The sequence below is a fragment of the Balaenoptera physalus genome (genome assembly GCF_965194825.1).
Source record: "Balaenoptera physalus genome assembly, chromosome: 2".
Classification (NCBI taxonomy): Eukaryota; Metazoa; Chordata; class Mammalia; order Artiodactyla; family Balaenopteridae; genus Balaenoptera; species Balaenoptera physalus.
The window spans coordinates 141,238,473-141,257,242 of NC_138883.1; the positions used below are offsets into that span (position 1 = coordinate 141,238,473).

The 18,770-nt window shown below is 48.1% G+C and overlaps 1 pseudogene across 1 annotated transcript; it reads left to right on the plus strand.

Annotated features, from left to right (window-relative positions):
- The first annotated feature begins 29 nt into the window (after positions 1-29).
- Positions 30-11,456, plus strand: LOC309655632 (myeloid-associated differentiation marker pseudogene; annotated as a pseudogene). Its single transcript has 3 exons — positions 30-48; positions 3,742-3,843; positions 3,932-11,456. The product of its transcript is annotated as a myeloid-associated differentiation marker pseudogene (transcript).
- Positions 11,457-18,770: the final 7,314 nt, after the last annotated feature.

An 18,770-nucleotide genomic window follows, 5' to 3' on the forward strand; every position in this document is an offset into this window, starting at 1 on the left:
GCTGAGCCCTGCCTGCCCAGCAGCCGGGCATGCTGGACTCGAAAGACAGTGAGCCGGGAAAGTCATGGCTGGGAGAAAGGAAGGAAGGAGGAGGGGAGATGGACACTCGGAGTTACAGGGAGCCTGTGGGGCCTGGAGGAGACACTTCGTAGCTGGATGATCCTGGGCAAGTTACTTCACAGAGTCTCAGTTTCCCCATCTGTGCACTGGGCTTAATACCTACTTTGTGTCAATTAAATGTCTGAAAGAATGAGAAGGGCTTATCAGAGGGCCTGGCACATGGCCCTCTCAGTTCATGCCAGCTGCCTGTTCCCCTCAAACAGGACCCAGAAGGCCCTGACCCCACTCTGGACATTAGCACATGCAAGCTTGATTTGCTCCAGATCAGGGTTTGCAAGCCAGTTTGTACTGGAGGTGGCCCAGGGATGTGTTTGTTTTTCCTTCCCAGTGTTTTCAGGAAGAGATGGTGTAAAATCGGTATTATTTCTTCTCTAAGTGTTTGGTAGCTGCAGGTTTTAATGTCACATGAAAATCCAGATTTTCAGCTCCTTTTGAAGCGTCAGGAGATCTGGTGTCACTGCGCTGCGTTCCTTAGGAGGGGGGGGTAGCTGGAGCTGAGCAGCTTCTACGCCCTTTACGTTATAATGTTTTTCATTCTTCATCTCTGTTTAGTATTTTCTATATTTTCTCATTCTCATGTATAAGTGACGTAAAGCAGGACTCTGATCATATCTCATGTGCCTGGTTTCCCCCCTTCAGCGTGGCCAGGCTTCCTGCCTGCTCACAGGCGCGTCCACCCCCGCCCCCCACCCAGGGAGCATCCACATCCTCAACCTCAGATAAAACCTTCAACACATTTCACGTGCTCTGAAACCATATTTAGACATGTGTGTACATATATGCATACGTTTGTAGGGCGTATCTGTAGATTTTTTTCCCCCGATTATAATCATGAGACCATGTCATGCACACTGCATTGTGCTTTTCTACCATCCCCCGACAGATGCAGCTGGTCCTCTCCACTGGGCCTTGGTCCTCTCCATCTCCTTTACTTATCTCCTTCCCTCCCAGCTCCTGTGGGCATTTGGACTGACCACCCTTCTCTAATCAGGGAATCATACTCTGTGAGTCTCAGACACTGGGTGACCACAGGATTATGACAAGGGGTCCCTTGGATCAATGTGCCCATATGCTCTAGGGCAGGAGGTCGGCAAGCTTTTCTGGAAACTTTTAAAAAAATATGACAAAGATTATATTTTTCATTTCTGGAAATTAATCTTGTTCTCCTAGGGCTACTGCAACAAATTATCACAAGCCTGGTGGCTTAAAACAACAGAAATTTATTCTCTCACAGCTTTGGAGGCCAGAATTTTGAAATCAAGTTGTCAGCAGGGCTTTACTGTCTCTGACGCCCCAGGGGAATGTCCTTCCTTTCCTCTTTTAGCTTCTGGAGGCCCCTTAGCTTGTGGCACTGTTACCGAACTCAGGCTCGGCGGCTCGTCAATCAAGAAGTCAAATACTGAGAGACAAGTGTTGGGCTTTGCCTAGAACAAGGTGCCGTTCATCGCTGTCAACATAATCGTCACCAACGCCTCACCATCAGCCCATGTTGGGCAGTGAGTTGAAAAAAGTACTAATGAACGTCTCCACCACTTTTTGTGGATCATCTCAGTATGGAGGATTGGCGTTTTTACAGTTTAGTAGGTCTGAGGTGGAAAACGGAGTATAAGACCAATAACAGCCACCTGGCTGTCCTTGTGCATTCAGACCTCCTGCAGGGAACTGTCTTAGTGGAAATCCACCCCCCCTACCCCTCCGCCTCCCCCTGTAGGGGACACGCTCTGGCCAAACTGAGCGCCCTGTGGGGTCTTAAAGGGAGAGACTACTCCAGACCTCGTTTCTTCCTCATGCTGTGAGGGCGCTGAGGCTCTGCCCGGTGCACTAGAACTCTTCCTCCTTCCAGAGACCGGGGGAAGGGACCCCGGGCAGCCCCTGCTTCAGGCATCAGGATAGGAACCACAGCAGCTGGGGTGGATTCAATTCCCTAAGAAGCTGACCCCCTCTTCTTCCTCCCTTGCCTGCAAAGACCCATCTGTAAAGGGGGTGGGCTTTTCACAGTGTAGTTTCCCTTTTTTAAGGGCAGTTTTCCCTTTTTTTTAAGGGCATTAATTTAGTGCCCTTGTTGGAAGAACCCTTATTATGGAGCAACAGGAAGGCCTGCACATGGAATTTCCTCCCACTTACCAGATCTTTGACAAAACAGTTCTAACTGCAAAATAGTGGAGTCATTTAGAGACCCATTCAGGGGTCACCGTTCTTCAGAATCGAAAACATGCATGGGCCAGGCTGCATTAAAACAAAAAAATCAGGCTTCCCTGGTGGCGCAGTGGTTGAGAATCTGCCTGCCAATGCAGGGGACACTGGTTCGAGCCCTGGTCTGGGACGATCCCACATGCCGCGGAGCAACTGGGCCCGTGTGCCACAACTACTGAGCCTGCGTGTCTGGAGCCTGTGCTCCGCAACAAGAGAGGCCGCGATAGTGAGGCCCACGCACCGCGATGAAGAGTGGCCCCCGCTTGCCGTAACTAGAGAAAGCCCTCGCACAGAAACGAAGACCCAACACAGCCAAAAATAAACTAATTAATTAAAAAAACAAACAAACAAAAAAATTAAAAAAAATTTTTTTTTCTTGGTTATAAGGTCACAGCTACAGTTTTGCCAGGCTGCCAAGATACGTCCTAGTGGACTTCTAGAAGGGACGGATGTAGACCCCACTTCACTGGCTCCCCAGAACAGATTTCAAAACAAACAAACAAATTCTCCCTCGGGGAGATACTGGTGCAGAGTCATAAACAAGCCATTACCCACTCCTGCAGTGTCCAAACTGAGCCCAAAGTCCCAAAGGGCAAAGAATATGCCCAAACGGGTGGGAAGGGGGCTCCGGGGTGCACAGCCCTGCACTCACTCAAGAGCTCGGCTGCTCCTTCAGAGGCCAGTTTCCTTCTCTCAACAGAAAGCAGAAGCAGGCTGTCAGCAAGGAGTGGGGAAAGACAGAGAAAGTTCTGGAAACGAACAATTTCGGCAGCTTCTGGCACATGCCTGTAGATCCTGGCCAGAAGTAGCTGGCGCCCTGACCTTCCCAGCTGCACTCCCCTCCTCACCCCAGGACGAGGTGGAGGGGCCAGAGCCTCGGGGACCTGACGCCTGCCCGGCTGCATGACATTGTCACCCAGCTCAGGCTCGGCTGTCGCTGAAGAAGCCAACACTGAGAGATAAGTGTTGGGTAGAAGAAAAGTAGCTTTATCTTAAGGAAGCCGGCAGCCAGGGGAGAAGGGGGTTTACTGCGCAAAAAGAACCAACTCCTTACATGCAAGTTTCAGCCGGATTTATACAAGAAGGGAAGCAGGAAAAGCTGCAGGCTGCGCGCTGGGGGTGCCCTGCTCTTCTCTTTTGGAGACCTTTACATTAACCACGAGGCGCCTTGCTGGCTTTTAAACTTGAGTCTGGTCCTTACATTGTCCAGATCAGAGGGTCAGTGTTCTAGGGGTCAGTGGTCATATATTTCTGGAGAAAGAAGAACAAAGACAGAGCAAAGCAGGCAAAGCAAAACAGGAAGCAGTCCATCAAACCCCAGAGCTGTGTTTAACTATTCACAAGGCTTTGGTTGTAAAACAAGCAAGGTTACAACACCAGTGACGGTGACCTGCCTGATCATCACCATTACCGTGTGCTCATCCTCAGACCTGGGCTCCGTGCCCATCGTGGGCTTCCCCTTCCACCTGCTGCGGCTGCTCTCCACTTGCGTGCCCCTCTTGCTGGTGGCCAGTGAGGACACTCTGAAGGGTGATGTAATTAACTGGTGCACGTTCATCGGTGCTTCTTCTTCACTGTGTCCCACATCATCTTCATGGTGGAGTTTTGTGGGCTCCAGTCCCGCCTCCCTTGCTCCTGGGACGGCTTCTCTATTCCCACGCCGTTTACTTCGCCGTCGTCTGCCTCTCAGCCTCCGTCATCTTCCGCATCACCTACATCCAGTTCTTGTCTCCAGGCCCACCCGGGACCACGCCATCGCCGCCACTACATTCGCCTTCATGGCTGCTGTGCTTTACGCCACTGAAGTGGCCTGGGTCTGTGTCTGGCCTGGCGATATATCTAACTGTGTGCCCACGTTACCAGGCGTGCTCAGGAGGCTGGAGAACTATGTGGCCTGTGTCATTTTCGTCTTCATCGGCAGCCCCTACCTGTACCAGTCCCAGCCGGCCCTGGTGTGGTATGTGGCCGTGTACCCCATCTGCTTCATCCTGGGGGCCATGAACTTCATGGTGAAGGGGTCTGACTGAGACGAAGATAAAAAGCTGCCTGTCCGCTTTCCCCGTTTCCTGTCGGGGCAGATTATGCTCTCCATCTTCTTCTACACCACTGCCTGGTCCTCTGGCCTCTCTACAAGTTCAATAAGAAGTTTGGTGTCCAGCCCCAACGGTCCAGCAATGGGAGCTGCAGAGACAGACTCACCTCCTTGGCGTGCATCTGGGACCAACGACTGGCTGTGACCATCTTGACAGCCATCAACCTGCTGATTTATGCAGCCGACATGGCATACTTGGCCCAAGAGGCTTTTGTAGGGACTAAGTATCAACCCAGGGGCTCCAGGTTCCTCTTCTAACTGGAAGTTTCTACACAGAGTTCTGATGTCCTCTTCCTGGCTCCCCTCGCTCCCTGCTCACATCCTTCCCCATTCATCTCGCTCTCTTTCCTGTTTCCTTCCCTCCTTCTGCTCTGTCTCCTTCCTGTTTTGTGTGGTTGCCCAGATCCTGTTTTGCCTCTTTCTCTTGCTGCCCTCATCTTTTCTACGTTTTCTGCTTTTTGGCCCTTTTCTGGTCATCTTTGTTTTCTCGTCTCCTGTGTCCTGACCACCTCTTCCCCTTTTCCTTCTTCTGATTCATCGGGACCCTGAGCTTCTTCCTCCTCTGCCCACCGCCCCCCTCCCACCTCCTAAGGTGCTGACTCCACATCACACAGCCCTCTGTGCAGCTGTTCACACCCTGGGCCTCCGGAGGGGCCTCACAGCCAAAGCATGCCTGTGCCCCTGGCGGCGCCTTCGTTGGTGTGTGTGTGTGCGGGTTTGGGGTGTGGGGTGGGTAGCTAGGCACTGGGCCTCCTTTCTTCCAGTGGAGGGGGGTGTACAGTGCACCTCCCCTTTAAGTTAAAAAAAAACCCTCTGGATGTCAGTAATTTCCAGTGGGCGGGAGGATTAAAGCCGTGACCTTAGATTCTAAGGCCCCACCTGGTGCTCAGCCCCACCTGAGATTGGCTCTAGAATTTTTCCAGGCTTACAAAAACCCACTGCCTAGAGGTCACCTTAAAGGTAGTTGGTATGCCTTCCAACCCAGCTACTCTCTGGGGAATCAAAAAAAGGACCTGGCAAAAAATCACAGGGTCTTGGAGACAAATGTCTGCAGTGTTTGTGAGGGGCAGCGATGTGACCCTCCTGCCTCAGTGTTCAAAACAGCATGTCCTGCCTCTGCAGGGAGAAGAAAACGGCCACTGCCAGCCTTAACAGTGATATTAGCCTGGGTGTTTTATTTTTCTTTTCTTTTTTCAGAAAAATGGTGAAGATAACACTATTTACTTATGACCTGATTAACGTCACAGGCTCTATTATTTGTACTCGGCCTTTTTTACAAGATTATTGTTTCTTGCATTAACAAATGTGTGACTGAGCCTCTGATAAAAATAATGATGACCAGGAGGGCAAATGAGGGTCAGGAGGGCAAAAATTACTGGGTGATCCTTTTTGTAACGGGGAAGCTTCTTTTCAAATTTTCTTGGGCAGGTGGGTTGGGGGGTGGGCGTTGCTGCGGCCACAGTCAAACTGCACTGCTTGAATGTATTTCTCTGTGCCTCTTGCTTTCTGCTTCTCTGGGACTCATGAATAATGTGACCTATAAAATGTATATAATTTTTAAAAAATTCCCCAGGACTTCCATTTCCCATCAGCTCCTTCTTCCAGTAGTAGAAAAAAATCTTGTCCCTTATCCCAAATCCATAATGTTCTTTTTTTTTTTTTAACTTTTAAATAAAAAGAAAGAAAAAACACAAACCCCACAAAATCACCAAATCCTAATTGCCTCAAATTTGCCTAGAGCTCAGAGGCAGCCCAGCTGATTTCCCTCCTCACCCAAACCGCCCTTTCTGTGCCACCATCATTCCACCATCTCCTGCCCTCACCTCAGCCAGAGCCTATGGAGTGGCCCAGCCTTAGGAAAGGAGAGGTCAGGCCCCACCCCAATGTCCAATATCCTGTCCCCTAGCTCTTAAAGGGGCCCTGCCAGCTCCTGGATGCCTCTGTTTAAAGGTGTGTGTCTGTGTGCATGCTGTGTGTGTGTGGGCACACGTGCGTGTGTCTGTGTGCATGCGTGCATTGAGACCAGCAGCCCTTTGCAGTAACTGGTGACCTGGAAGTCACACCAAGACTTCTTCCTCGATTAAGCTCAGCCACAAAGGCTCAGAGCCCAGCATCCTTGTGTCACCAGGGCCAGAGGGGCCAGGCAAGCAGAGCTCTGGGGGAGAAACAGGGGAAGGACCCTCAGTGCTGCCACTCACTCCAGTCCTGGGGTGAAGCATGTGATCTTCACCCAGTGGCAGGTTAGGTGGAGGGGGAGGGCTCCCAGGAGGCAATACCTATGGCAGAAAAATCTTAAGAAGCAATGAAATAAAATTCGTATTTTAAGGCAAGACAAGAAAAATTTCAACATAAAAATTTTCTCTGCCCATTTGGGCCTCCTCCCTCCCTTCTGGTGTGCATTGTGCATCTGCACTGTGCCTTAACCAGACCTCCCCAAGGGCAGAAATACCTGCTCCACCGTAAAGATGAATTTTTCTTTTTCTGGCCCCAGCCACATAACTCCTTAGAAGATAACACTACTTACTTATGATCTGATTAATGTCACAGGCTATATTATTTGAACTCTGCCTTTTTTACAAGATTATTTTTTCTCGCATTAACAAATGTGTGACTAAGCCTCCGATAAAAATAATGATGACCAGGTGAGTTGAAACGATTGACCTGATGTATAGTCTATAAGAGCCATGACTGTAATAGTGTGACTCTAGATATGGGAAGAAGCAACAGGAGGGAACCATTTCCTGGAGCTGACAGACTAGTAAGACACGTGGTCCAGAGGCACTTGGCTACTGTTACCAGGACTAGATGAGTAATAGCACATTGACTGGTCTATCAGTGAAATCCTCAGCTGACCTAGGAATCAGCATTCCTGGGACAAAATGGTCAGGAAATGCCCTCAAACCTTGGTCAAAATTAAGACCAAAATGGAGGGGATTGTGTAATAAAGAATGTTGCCCACCGAATGTAAATTGATACAGCCACTATGGAGGTCCCTTAAAAAACTAAAAATAGAATTACCATATGACCCAGCAATCCCACTACTGGGCATACACCCAGAGAAAACCATAATTCAAAAAGACACATGCACCCCAATGTTCATTGCAGCACTATTTACAATAGCCAGGTCATGGAAGCAACCTAAATGCCCACCAACAGACGAATGGATAAAGAAGATGTGGTACCTGTATACAATGGAATATCATTCAGCCATAAAAAGGAACGAAATTGGGTCATTTGTAGTGACGTGGATGGACCTAGAGACTGTCATACAGAGTGAAGTAAGTCAGAAAGAGAAAAACAACTATCATATATTACTGCATATATGTGGAATCTAGAAAAATGGTACAGATGAACTGGTTTGCAAGGCAGAAATAGAGACACAGATGTAGAGAACAAACGTATGGACACCAAGGGGGGAAAGCAGTGGAGGGGTGGGGGTGGTGGAATGAATTGGGAGGTTGGGATTGACATATACACACCAATATGTATAAAATAGATAACTAATAAGAACCTGCTGTATAAAAAATAAATTAATTAAATTAAATTTAAAAAAAAAAAGGAATGTTGCCCACCACCCAGCTCTACAAGAATCAAGTCATTTGCCACTGCAGTCACTGACCTACAATCCACCCTAAAGGGAATTCAGGACAAGTATCAGAATCAAACACTTTGTGATCTGGGAAAACTGGCAGAACTGGCCCTCAGATAGTTAGACATTTTCATCAGATATTTTTATGAACCTAGTTTCTTGCATCTTCCCATACTTAGAAAAACACTAAAACTGTTAACTAAGATATCTGCTTCTTGCAAACAACAGTAACCTTCTACCAAGCTGTGTGCTTGGTTGCATGTAACCCTTCCCCCAAGTCACATACATACTGGCCTCCCCCCTTACCTCTTCAGAACAGTTCTCAGAGCTTCCTGAGAGACTGTCTCCCCATTTACAATCCTCAGGTTAGCTAGAATAAAATTTTCCATTTCTTTCTTAGGTTGACTATTGACTAATTTTTAATCCACAAAAGCAAGTATGCATTGACCTCCCCAAGTCTGGGTGCAAGAATCTCATATTCTTATATTTTCCTGAATGAAATTGAACTCAACCCTGGGAGCACATTTCCCAGGAGGTTGGCAATGCCTCTGTGGTTTAGTAAAAGAATTGCCAAGGAAAGGGCTCACTTGAGGTGCCCATTACTCAAGCCTCATGGTTCATGAGGGCAGCTACTCCATCCTTCCTTTTTGGTGGAAGTTAAGGGTCATTTGTCACAATTCCAAGGCAAGGTCTAGTCCACTCACTTTGGTGTTCAAAAGAAAGCTTAAAGGTCCTCTGCTTAGTCCAACCCTCTTGCCATAGAGGAGGTGCGGCTGGACCCCAGGGAGAGGGCAGGACTTGTCCAGAGTCACCCTGTGTCTGGCAGAATCAAAGACAGGGCCCAGGTTTCCTGGTTCCCAGGCCGGCTGCCTTTCCACTGCCCCACGCTGCCTGTTACAAGTGTGGCAGCAGCGTCCTCCAGGCTGGGCTTGTGCCCCATCCACCCTAGTTCTGCCACAAACCTGCCACGTCACCCTGAGGAGGTCACTCACTGCTGGGTGAGTCAGTTTCCTCATCTCCAAGATGGGGGAGGGGGTGCCAGAGACCCCTGGTCCCCTCCCAACCCTGCCTCTTCCCTGAGCTCTTTCCTGCTGGGAGTACAAAGGGGCTGATTCCAAATAATGAAAGAGGAGTCGGAAGGCCAGAGCGAGAGAGAGGCAGATCTGGGGTTCACAGCTGGGTCCACAGTCACATCTGCTCTGACTCCAGTCAAGTGGCACCACTGCCCTGGTCTGGTCCCCCTGGGGATGAACCGTGAGTAGTCTGGAGGGAAGAGCCCAAGAGATCTGGTTTCTAGTTCCAATTCTGCCCCAGGGTAACTCATGACCACAGATGAGTCTACTCCCTGCTCTGAGCCTCAGTTTCCCACCCATAAGGTGAGCAGATTGGGCTAAAATCGTGGTCTGGAGCGCTAGGGTTCTGGTGAGGCAGTGGGGTAGCAAGTAGGGTGTTGGCCTCACCCACCACCTTCTCTACCTTGAGCAGCCTGGCGCGAATCAAGCTCCGCCCAAGACCTCATTTCAAAATAAGATTGCACACAGCCATTGCTCATCTTTAGGATGCTGGTTCATAAACCAAGGTACAGACAGAAGAGGCAGTACTATACAGCTGGAAAAAAGAGGATGCTCTCCAAATACTGATAAGGAAATATCTCCAGGATATATTTACTCAAAACAGTAAGATACAATACAATGTCTAGTATGCTATTTTTATGTAATAAAAGGGGGAGAAATAAAAATAAATATACCTGTATATGCTTGATTTGCATCAGGAAGCATGGGAAGGACTCCCATGAGTGCAGTGGGGAGTTACCTGGTCCTGTGCGGGGAGGACAGCTGAGGGCAGAGTGGATGGAGCCCCAGGCAGAGGCCAGGTTTCTCAATGTGTGGCTTTTTAGGACATTTTAATTTTGAGCCACATAAATATATTACCATTATAAGAAAATAAAATTTAAGTTTGAAAAATATACCACTAGGATAAGAAGGGTCAGGGGAAGGAGAGTTGGCCAGTTGGTCTCCATATTCCCTGCAACCTTGATGGACAGGCTGGGGGAGGAGCTAAGAGATGCCCGCATATGCCTATCTCCAAAGGCAGAGGGATGGGAGGTGACTTGGGCCCAGGGGTCTGGGGAGGGGGTTCTGTGGCACCCAAGCCCACATGCTGAGTGGCCAGGGCCTCCCGCTGCCTTTTAGCATACACAGTTGTTGGAGAAGCCCCCCCACTGCCCAAGCCTCAAGCCCTTTCCTTGCACCCTGCCTGGCCTGGGCTTGCTGTCTCTTGGGGCAGCGGCCAGAGGCAGCCCTCATCAGCTGGCCAGCCAGAACCTGCTCTATGCAGGGACGACTCCAGCTGACGCCAGCCCTAGACTGTGGCCTGAGCTGCTGAACAGAACCGGGGTGGAGAGGTTCCCGTTCTCTGGCTCTGGAACAGCTTCTTGGAAAAATCACGGAGCTGGCTTTCCTCAATCCACCTCTGAGTGGAGAGAAGAGGGTCTGTTCTGTCCTGTGGCCTTGGGCTCCTGGCTGCCCTCCTCAGGACCAGCTGCTGGCCGCCAATCCATGTCGCCCTGTCTGTGCAGCTGGCTTCTGTCCGAAGGTGCCTGTAGAGATGCATGTGGTCAGAGGAGAGTCAGCCATGCTTCATCAGCCCGTCTGAGGTCTCCACACTCTGGAGTTTTCTGGCTGGCTTGCCAACAGGAAGTGGTCTGGCTGAGATGGGATCGCTGCTGCAGGACCTCTGGGTGGGGCACTGCAGCCAGACCAGGACACACAGGAGCCAGGAGATGACTCCTGGACCCAAGAGAAGAGGGAAAGGGCTCAGCATTTACTGAGGTTTTATTATGTGCTGAGATTTGTAGTGAGACAGACTTGTATTCATATCCAGGCTCTGTCAGGTGTTGCTCTGTGACCGTGAGCAGAATACACAATGTAGTCTCTGAGTCTCAGTTTCGTCATCTATAAAATGTGAATGACAATAATAATATCCCTGAAGATGAAATGAAATTAGGTATTAAATCACATGGTAAGATAGCTGGTGCTGAAACAATATTGGCTGCTCTCTTCTTCTTGGGTTTAAGGTACAAAGTCAATACCAAGCAGGGTTTAAGATCCTGAAGCCACATGCCTGGGTTCAAATCCCAGCTCGATCACTTACTACCTGTGTGATCTTGGGCCAGTTAACCTCTCTGTGCCTGTGAAAATGGGGACGGCAAGTACATAGTTCATAGGGCTGCTGGGAGGAACAAATGAATCCAGAGCAATGCTTGACCTGAAGTGAGCACGACACATGTGACTTCTTATAATTGTTGTGTCAATGACAGCCCAACTGCGGCCCAAGTCCTCATGGACCCCCTTTCTTAGCTGACAAAACGTGCGAGCTGTAATCTGAGGTCTCTTCTGGAGCCAGGCTGGGCTGGTGAGGGTCTGTCCTAGTTGGTCTTTTCTGGGTCTGCTTCTGACCAGGGGTGGGGAGATGGGGTTGGATGCTCAGATCAAGCCCATCCCCTCACCTCCACTCCAACCAGCATCCGTGTCCCATAAAGCAGTCCAGTGCTTTGCCTGGAAGGAGAGTGAACTTCCTCAGGAAACAAAGTTCTCCAAAACCACCCATCTGGGCAACCAGGCTGCTCATGGGGTGGGAGTGTGGGTCTCTCTGGGCCTCCTTCCCTCCTTACATTGGCCCTGACAAGCCTTAGGGCCAATGACACCCTCTTAGCACTACTGCCAAGGGAAGTCACTCCCCTTGTCCCGGCTGCAGCCCGCCTATCCCTTGGGCTCCCAGCTGCCCACTGCTACCAGCAGCACGGCATCCCTCAGGCCACCTGGTGACCGCAGTGGTCCAAGTCCGTGCTGAGCTGGGACCAGCTGCCCATCAGCCCAGACCACTGCCCCCAGTAACACACTGCTGCTAGTCTGGGATCATTCCTTGTTCGAATCCCTTAAAAGAAAGCCTGTGGTTCTTTCTGCTGCAGCAGGCAGAAGGAGGCACTTCCAGAATATTCTGTATCTGGACCCTGGCAGAGGCTGGCAGGGCCCCAGGTCCTTCCATCATCTCTCTCACTCTCTGCCCCCCTACCACAGGGCCCTGGCACCCCAGCTTTCTCTTCTCCCCTCCCACACACTCGTTTGAAGCTTTGTTCTGGGTGTCAACCAGAACTTGCTCAGACATAGACACATAAAGACACAGTTTTCTGTATCTTCAGGCAAATGGGGCAGCACAGCCAGTAGCCCATTAGTAGGAAGCCATTACTATCGTATTGAAACAAACCCTGATATGTTATGGGTATACTATTATGTCCGTGTTACAAAATAAAATGCAAAACTCTACATTCACTTTCAAGTGAAATATGAGGCTTCAAAGATAAACACTAGAATACAGATCCACCAAGCAGAGGTATCTTCTCCTTTGTTCACTGATAATATTCCCAGTGCTGAGAAGAGGGCCTGGCACATTGAGGTGTTTGCTGAATGAACGTTACACGAGCCTACAGTCTCAAGATCCAGGCTGGACCTCCTGACCTGGATACATTCCATCCCTTCTGCCTTTAGGGGAAATATTTGAGAATCACTGGGTCATGTTATATACCATTTACTCCCCCTAACACTCCATGGCCTTGTGTGATGGACACCTCCATGGAGCGGAACCACTGAGAACCTGAACTTCCCACCATATTTGAGGATGTCCCCACCGTGTGAGTCTTGGTGAGAGACTGGGCCTCACCCTCAATAAGAAACTTAAAAGGCCAGGTAAATATTTGACCTGCCACACAAGTGGGACCTGGACACACACTTAAGGAGCAAGTGATAGACAGACACCAGGTCAGATCAGAATTCCTTCTGCTGGGGCCCACAGTAGCATCCAGTGTGTGCTTCCATGGCCACGGTGCCTGAACCAGCTGCCCTTGGCTGTGCCCTGGCTGGCCAGCACCCCTCCTTCCTGGTCTGAGCCTGGTCCCTCCCTAATAATTTTTCAAGCTACTCAGAATCCTTCTCGTACTGTTGTTCTCTGCATAAGTTACCAGAGATGTTTTCTGTAGCGTGAAATCAAGAAACTTCATGTCTGAAAGTAGATGCTATTATCTCCATTTTCTGGATGAGGAAACTGAGGTCTAGAGTGGCATTGACTGAGCAGAGTACTACCATGTGCCAGGCTGTTCTCTGGTCTCAGTTCAGGGATGGGGGGCAGGTTAGGCATGTAAGGGGAAAGGCCCTGAGATAACAAAGAGGAATTGGAAGAGCTCTCAGTGGCTGGAGAGAGGGAAGTGATTAGGCTGTAGAGGTAGAAAGGGCTCAGAGCTGGCAGGGCTTTGGCGGTGATGTTTCGGAGTTTGTGTTTCATCCTAAGAGAAGCCGTCCAACTATCTTAGATTGAGTTCATTCCAAAGCAGACATTGAGGGAAAGAATGGAAATAGAGGAATCAGCTAGAAGCTTATGGCAGGAGTGCAGGTGAGGGGATGGATGGATCTGGACCAGGTGGCGGCTCTAGAGAGGAAGAAGAGTGGGTGGATTCACAAGTGTGTTGTGAAGAGCATCTGTGAAAGTGGTGCCACTGACCGAGATGGAAAGATGAGGAAGGATCAGTGTGTGTTGTCGGGGGCAGGGCGATTCAAGAGATGGGATTGGACATGGTGAGTGTGAGGTGTCCTGAGACATCCAGGGGGAGAGATCAGGAGGCAGTTGGATATGACTCTGGATCTCAATAGAGATCAGCTCTGGATCTCTATAGAGATCAGCTCTGGAAGCACAAATAGGGGAACTTTCATCATACTCACTTCATTCAGTATCTTCTTAAATGTCACATAAGTAGAGCAGCCTGCCCTGTCCACCCATATAAATAGCCGCCTTGCCCACTCTCCACACTCCAATAACCCTCTCTTCACCTGTTTTCCCTTTTTCATGGCATTTATCACGCAGAGACCTGATATAATATATATGGTTTGCATATTCTCCATCTCCTGTACTAGAGTGTAAGTTCCCTGAGGGCAGAACTATTGGTTCTGTTCTGCTCTCTGTCCAGTGCCTAGAACAGTGCCTGGCACACACTCGGGGCACAATAACATTTGTCGACTGAGTGGACTCTTAAAGCCACTGGACTGGACGAGGACAAGAAGGCACACAAAGAAGAGGTGGCCTGGGCCCAAGTCCTGAGGACCTGAGACACTCAGACGATGGGAGAGGAGGAGGAGGAGGGGGAGAAAGACAGAGGAGAGGCTGAGCAGCAGGAGGAAAATCACTCCAGAGAAGGGTTTCCTGACCCAGGTGAATGATGGTGAGAGGTCTAGTGATGAGAAGGGAAATACATCTTGAGTTGCCAGCATGGTACTCACTGGTGACCTGGTGAGAGCGGTTTCCATGGAGAGGTGGGAACAGAAGTCAGAGCTGGGCTTAGAGCAAATGAGAGGAGGGGAAATGGAGAGAGGGGTGTGTAGATCGTGTTCAGGATGCTTGTGGAGAAAGCGTGCAAAGGACAATAGCTGGGAGGATGTAGAATCGAGGGTTTGCTTTTGTTTTGTTTTAAACTAGGAGACGCTACAACATGCACTGCACATAGCAGATGCCAATAAATATTGGTTAAATTCCCTTTTGCAGTGTCTGGGGCTGAAAGCCAGGCTCCCTGAGTGCTGACCCTCACTCACCCATTGTCCTGGGATACTTTCCTCTCCAAGCCAGGGATGGGACTTGTGCTGCTACAGAAGGAGATTGGATTTGTCAGTTCCCCTCCACGGTGAGGAATTCCCAAGCATCTTCTCCCCTAATGTGATTCCAGGCCCAGACTTAACACTTAATCTCTGTATGACTTTGGTCAAGTTACTCAACCTCCCTGTACCTCAGCTTCCTCATCATAAATGAGCAGAATAATAGCATCTTCTATACATGAGATCATACGTGGGAAGCACCTAGAACTGTGCCTGGTGCCGAGCGAGCCCTTGAGAAATGTCGGCCACTGTGTTACTTGGTCCTCACGCTGCGCTGGGCTGTGTGATGTGTGCTCGCTGAGGGAAGGAGAGGAGCTCTGTCGGGTGGGGCAGCTTAAGGAGGAAAGGATGTTTAGGTCAGACACGAGACCTCTTATTCCAGTGCCGGCTGAGAATGGATTCATCCCTCCGTCCTTCCTTCCTTCCATCACTCCATCCACCTCCTCACTCCCTGGCAGAGCACCAGGGCCTGTGGCAAGTTCTGGGAATAATGAGATGAGCGGTGGAGCAGCCCTGACCTCAAGGATCTCACAGGAGAGTGAGGAGGAGAGAGAGAGAGGGAAACCCAGCCAGCAGCCTGGGGGACAGCCAGCTCTTCTTCCGCCTTGACTCCCCAGAGCCCAAGCTAGCCCTCAGCACACAGGAGATGCTCCACAAATAAGTACTGAGTGAAGAACAGCTTCATCATCACACTTTGGCTACTGTCTCTCGAGCACTTGCCGTGAGCCAGGCACTGGTAAGTCATTTCATCCCCACAACCACTCTCTGAGGAGGCCCCTGAGAGTGCCATGCTGGAGGGGTGTAAAGCCTGGAGAGTGTCTCCGAGATTCTGCTTGCTTGAGACAGGCTCAGAGAGGTGAAGAGGTGGGAGAGGTGGGAACAGAAGTCAGAGCCGTGGTTAGAGCAAATGAGAGGAGAGAAAATGGAGGGGGGGGGTGTAGATGGTGTTCAGGATGCTTGTGGAGAAAGCGTGCAAAGGACAATAGCTGGGAGGGCGTAGAATCGAGGGTTTTCTCTTGTTTTTTTTTTTGTTTTTTTTTTCAGGTTTAAAAATACAATTTATTCATGATCCTTTTTGTACAATACAGCATGCATTCCTAATTATAAAGGAAACTTGAAAATAATGTGATACTTTATTTTCCAAATCTAAATATTTTTTTAAAAAGTCTTTGCATCAGTTTGAATATATGAACACTGAGGAACTTAGACGAAATAAAAATCTACTGATAGGGCTTCCCTGGTGGCGCAGTGGTTGAGAATCTGCCTACTAATGCAGGGGACACAGGTTCGAGCCCTGGTCTGGGAAGATCCCACATGCCACGGAGCAACTAGGCCCGTGAGCCACAACTACTGAGCCTGCGCGTCTGGAGCCTGTGCTCCGCAACAAGAGAGGCCACGATAGTGAGAGACCCGCGCAGCGCGATGAAGAGTGGCCCCCGCTTGCCGCAACTAGAGAAAGCCCTAGCACAGAAACGAAGACCCAACATAGCAAGCAATCAATCAATCAATCAATCAATAAATCTTAAAAAAAAAAATCTACTGATAATTGTTAGTACAATTATATACAACTATCTTAAATAACATTACATAAAACATTTTTATTTAGAAATACAACATTTGTTTTCCTTTCTTGTATTAAACAATTTTATCTAGGCTCTTGCAGTACTTGCAGTACTGGCATCAATCATATAGCCAATTTTTGCATCATCTAACACAGTTTTTGCATTTAAAAATATACATATAGCTCTGTTTCCTTATGATGCTTTCACAAAGAAATCAAATCCTAAACCACATATCTAAATGTTACTAAAATTTATACCAGTTCCCCAAGCCTCCCAGTACTTAGTTGGCATGTGTTTGGTACATACACATCAGTTTGTTGCTTTTAAAGGTGAAATTTTAGAGACTTATTTACCATCATATAGAGACAATTACAATTGTAAACTTCATGTTAAATGTTTTATCTAATTTGATAGTGTTTCCATCAGCTGAGTCTTCTAATCAGAGATATGCTGGGAAATATTTAAAACAGGCTCTGGCAGTGACGGGAAGTTCAAATCCTGATTTGTACTATTTTCCAATTTCCATAGAGTAAATACTCCTACTCTGGTTAATTTTAAACTACCAACGTGAAGTCAACTGTCTTGCAAACTTCCTGAAATTTTAACAGTGGGCCCTCCTGAGCCAGTGTGAGCCAAACCCACAACACCAATAAAAAACCACAAACATCTTTCTACCTACAAATCTGGTTCTTTTCCACTTAGTACTCCCAGGTGCTTGTCTTTAATCTGGGTTACTCCACAGTCTTCATCTTTACTGGCTGCTTCTCTTCAATACAAACTCACTTATATTTACTAAAATCTCTCACTCAATCGCAGCTTAGGCTCATTTTAACAAAAATAATTTTCATAATATTGACAGTGACCATATTCAACCTCATGTTAATTCCAAAACTTAGTGAAAGTTTTGTTCTAATCATTTACATTGCTCTCCGGTCACTAATTACCATGCCATGGCCAAATTTGAAGGTTCCTTTGCAGTTTTCCCAACTCATTTTATGAGACCAGTATTATCCTGACACCAAAGACAGTACAAAAAAACAAACGGACCCCTCTGCAAAAAACCACTATGCAAAGTTGATTTAACATTTGAAAATCAAATTAAATCCACAATTCCAACATGCTAAAGAAAATTATTTGAGAAAATCAAGCACGATAAAAACTCTCAGAAAGTTACAGAGGAATTACCTCAACTTGATAAAGAAAATCTACAAAAAACAAACAAAAAACCCACTAAAACCAACATCCTACTTAATAGCAAAAGACACAAAGCTTTCCCTCTAAAACTGGAAACAAGGCAAGGACGGCTCTCACAACTCTCATTCGCCTCACTACAGGAAGTTCCAGCTACTACAATAGGCAAGAAAAAGACATAAAAGGCACAAAGATAGCAAAGGAAAAAATAAAACTCTCTCTTTGCAGGTGTCCATGATTATCTATGTAGACCAACCCAAGTAATCACCAAAAGAAAAAAACAAGAATAAGTAAGCCAGCTCTGTGAGGTCACACAATACAAGATAAACACACAATCAAATCAAACACACAAAATCAATCGCATTTCTATATATTAACATAAAACAATGAAGAAAATAACGTTCTTATATTTTAGAGATAAGTACTGATATATTTACAAACAAAATAACAATTTCTGATATTCATTTCAAAACAATTTGCTGAGGAGGACAGGGTAGGGATATACATAAAGCAAGATTGGTCCTAGGTTGCTAGTAGCTGAAGTTGGATAATATAGAAATCTTTATAAGCACTAACCTCTCTTGTTCCGCTGTTCTCTAAGCGTGGTCCTTACACCAGCAGCACCGTCCTCCCTGAGGAACTTGTTAGAAGAGCAAATGCTCCGCCCCCAACCTATTTATTTTGAATCAAAGGCTCTGCACGTGACGCCCATTACTCTGGGACTTAACAAGCCCTTCAGGTGATTCTGATCCAGGCTAATGATTCCAAACCGTGGCACGTCAACTGCTCTCACCTGAAGATGTTACTGAACCAAACTTGGGTCTGCCAGCCCACACCCTGTAAAGCCAATCTACTGACCCTGGGTTCTGATGAAGGAAAGTGCAGCGTTCACTGAAGGGCATCAAGCAAGGAGGCCAGGACAGCTAGTGCTTAAAAGACCCAAATTCCCCGAAGGCTTTCAGGGAAAAGATTTTAAAGACAGGGTGAGGGAGGGGGGTTTGGGGGTGTGTGATCCGCTCATGGACATTCTTCTGATAGGCTGGTGGTGAGGTAATCAGGAGTCAAGATCATCAAACTTTAGGTTCCAACCGGTCTGGGGTCTCCGTGCTTGTGAGCAGCAGACAGTTAACCTCTTCCACCTGGTGGGAGTTTCAGTATCATGTGACAGAAAGACTGCTTGGTGCTGGATGTGTCATCAAATGAAGCTGGATGTCTGCCATCATAAAACTGATGTAGATTACTGTAGTTTCTCTCTCTTCCTCTTCTTTTTCTTACCCTTTCAAAAGAGAGCAGTGTGTGTGGTGAGTCTGACCTCCAGCCGCTGGGCC